This window comes from Octodon degus, unplaced genomic scaffold (assembly GCF_000260255.1).
Source record: "Octodon degus isolate 3935 unplaced genomic scaffold, OctDeg1.0 scaffold00035, whole genome shotgun sequence".
Classification (NCBI taxonomy): Eukaryota; Metazoa; Chordata; class Mammalia; order Rodentia; family Octodontidae; genus Octodon; species Octodon degus.
In genome coordinates this window covers 6,975,630-6,979,228 of record NW_004524611.1, presented here as the reverse complement: position 1 = coordinate 6,979,228, position 3,599 = coordinate 6,975,630, and the positions used below count along the sequence as shown (strand labels likewise).

Below are 3,599 nucleotides of genomic sequence, written 5' to 3'. Positions count from 1 at the left end.
AAAAAAAAAAAAAAAAAAAAAAAAGAAGAATGGAAATAACAGAGCAGCCTGAAAGTGATAACGAAATAAAAGTTCACTATGTTTCGGATGTGGTTCATCCTCACCAAAACTCCATGGCCATGCAGAGAGGCCCGTCTAAGAGGTGCTGAAGTCTTGGAGAGACAGCTGCGCAGGGAACAGAACAGCTTGGGGCAGGAAGGCTTCACCAGTCCTGCTCACCCTCCTCTCTCCCATGTGGTAAACCCTCACCAGATGTAGCTCCCCACCCCTATTACCAGCATCCACAGCTATTAACCAGAATAAATTTCTACTGCTTACAAAGCTCCCAATCTCAAAGACTATTACAGCAACAGTGAACAGATGAAGAAAGGTTCAAACTCGATTTAAGAAATGCAAAGGCATAAATCTCAGGAGGGAAGTATCTGTACCTATGAGGGTGGGAAACTTGTCAACAGTCATGGGGGTAAAAAGAAAGCTGCATCATCACCTTTGAGATTCCACAGCAAGTGGGCTAGGAGTAACTGCCATTTAAAACTCTTGGGGGCAAATGGCTTGAAGAGAGCATCAACTAAGGTAAGACTGTAGGCAACATGAAGGGTTAGGATGCAGGGGAGTTTACAGAAGGGCAGAGAAAGATGTCACAAAAGCAGTGTCAGGAAGTGGAAAACACATGTGAACATAGCTGGCTAGATTTACTTCTAAATGTTTAACCAAGTGACAGTTATCAAACCCAAGCTATCCACATGTAACTTTTTAATGACACTGAAAGATGTAAGGGCTGGCTGTAGTGGTCCAAGGTCAGTTAAGGGCCCATCCTAAGACCTACCACTTGCATTCTTCCAGCTCTGTGTTTCAGTAGCTGTGGAAACTCCTATACCCAGTATTGGACGAAGCACTAAAGTTTATGTGGGCACAAAAAAACCCACATCAAACAGAGCCACAGGGAGATTTTCTCCAGTAATTTCATCCACATACTCTCATCCAGACTTCAGAATGTCTATTCCATTAACTGGTTAATAGTCTCACTTTTTCCTCTTCTAAAAACACAGGATTTTATAAAGATTAGGGTGGATGAGAACTAATCTAGTAACAGCACAATAAACGCCAGGTACAGATCTCCCTCCATGAGAACATATAAAAGTCAATAGGTCTGTGCAACACAGTTTGTTTAGTTTTTACTGGGTGGGTATTATTTGTTGTACTCTGGATTAAATCTGGAGCCTTCTCACTAAGCTACATATTGTCCTTTTATTTTTTATTTTGAGACAGTGTCTTATTAAGTCTCTAAATTACCCAGGCTGGGCTTCAATTTGCAATCCTTCTGCCTCAGCCTCCCAGGGTGGTGGGATTACAGGCATGTAACACCATACCTGAGTCTAAGAGCTTTAGTAAAGAACTAGTAACTTTCCAAAAGATTTACCTAAGCAACCTCTGAGATTCACTGCCTGCCTTAGTCTATTTTCATTACTGTAATAAGATTCCTGAAGCTGGCATTTACAAAAAGGTTTATTTGGCTCAGTTGGGAGACTAAAGTGCAAGACTGATTTAGGTTCTGGTGAGGTGCTAATGACAGATGTCAAAAGACAGAAATCACAAGGCCAGAATGGAAGCCAGAGAGTGATACATGCTCAGGCTTACTCTTCTAACTCGCTCTCACAAGCAGTACAACTTGGTCTCACAAGGATTACCATGATCACTTCCAAGGACAGTACCCCACTAGCCAAAGGACCTCTCTCTAGGCCCCTTCTCTTAAAAGTCCATCACACACCCCAAGATCCCACACTGAGAACTAAGCCTCCAACACACAAACCCTTCAGGGACCAAGTCAAATCACATCTCATTTCCCTGTACCACAAAAAAAAAAAAAAAAAAAAACATTTCAACCAAATTCCACACTACCAAAATAAAGGGCAAGTTCCATGAAAATTTAAGCTTTCCCAGTTAGCAGCAACTAAGATGGACTCTTACATACACATTTAGGAACTGTGGAAACAGTGGTCTCATATCACACTTTTGAGGTTTTGCCACGGGCAGTCACCAACTGAGACACCCATACCTCCCTACCCAGTCTGGCCAACATGTCCAGACTGGCACAAAGGTCTGTGATCAGATATAAAGAAATGGAAAATAAAAACTCTCCTACACTGTTATACTTTCTAAAATGTACTTTCCGAAAAATGTATTTGGTACAGGGTCTTGCTATGCAAGTTAAGACTTATAGTAATCCTACTGTCTCATTCTCTCCAGTGCTGGGATTATAGGTGTGCACCACCACACCTGGTTCTGGGATAAGCATAGCACGCCCCGGGGTTCTAGGGCCAGAGTGCCATATAGTATCAGAAATTGAACGCAGGTCCTTGCACCTGTCAGGCAGGTGCTCAGACCACCAAGCTATTTCCCCAACCCCATAAAATGTACTTTTATATACTGAATCTATTAATAAAAATGTGGCTTGTATTTTTATGTTTTTAAATCCTCTTTTCTGAGCAGGATTACTGTGAGTTCAAGGCCAGCCTAACCTGCATCCTGAGGTCAGGAGGGAGTTGTGAGTGGTGGGAAAATGTGTTGAGTGCAGAGATACTGGCTAAATGAGCAAGAAAATCATGAAAATTGAAGAGATATTTATAGACTAAATTGTACAGAAATAAGTGCAAAACAAATTCTTTAAGAGTACTAAATGAAAAGGCTTTTCTAAAAAGTAGATAATTAGCACTTCATTCACAAAAACTTGTTTTACAGCCTTCCTATCAAACATTCTGGACTTCTAAAATGAAAACATTAACTACAATTATCAAAAACCAAGTGAGTGATTACATCAAGGTATGTTCTTGGAAATACTAGGTAAATCTGCCCATCCCAATGATAGCACAGCTTGCCATGTTTAAAAACTGACAGAAGACAACCACTTCCCAAACAAAATTTACAAAGTGGCTTTTCCACTGTCCCTTTACACAATTGTACATGTATGCTCTTGGTCAGTTTTATGGCTGAGAGAAGCAGCTCTGGACCTGGTGAAACTGTAAAGAATTACATGAGCAAAGGAAGGCTGATGGCACACCTGCAAGTCAAGAAAATAGGAAGGAGTAATTTCCCAACTTAACATGCTTCTACTGAAAAGAAAGTCACACATTGTGGTTTTCACTGAAATGATTTTAACTTACAAAAGTCAGTTGAACTAAACAGTATGTTTAGTGTCATAATAATAAATAGCAATTCTCTTCATTATGTGCTAGTAAAAAAAAAAGAGTATCTTACACGTATAAACATATTAATGAATTAATGTTAAATTGTGGTTAATGAGGGGAAATTTTAAGCATAGAACTAAAGATGTTTAGTCAGATACGGTGGCACATTCAGTAATCTCAGCATTCGGGGAGGCTGAGGCAGGAGGAATGATTGAAAACGAGCAATTTAGTGAGACCCTCTTTCAAAATAAAAAAAAATTCTTTCAAAACCTGGAGATGTAGCTCAGAGAGAAGGCCTTGGGTTCAATTCCCCAGTCTCACCCTTTCTCTCCCCTCCTGTTCCCCTCTTCCCCTACCTTCTCCTCCCCTTCCTCTCTCTCACAAACACACACACAGTTTGATTCTTACTTCTAA

General features: G+C 40.5%; 1 pseudogene across 1 annotated transcript in view; it reads left to right on the top strand.

Moving 5' to 3' along the window:
- LOC101590444 overlaps window positions 1–1,066 on the top strand; it is a 2,453-nt pseudogene extending 1,387 nt beyond the window's left edge. Inside the window, exon 2 of the transcript XR_001117078.2 lies at window positions 1,050–1,066. The product of XR_001117078.2 is annotated as a superoxide dismutase [Mn], mitochondrial pseudogene (transcript). The remainder of the gene's footprint in view (window positions 1–1,049) is intronic.
- Window positions 1,067–3,599: the final 2,533 nt, after the last annotated feature.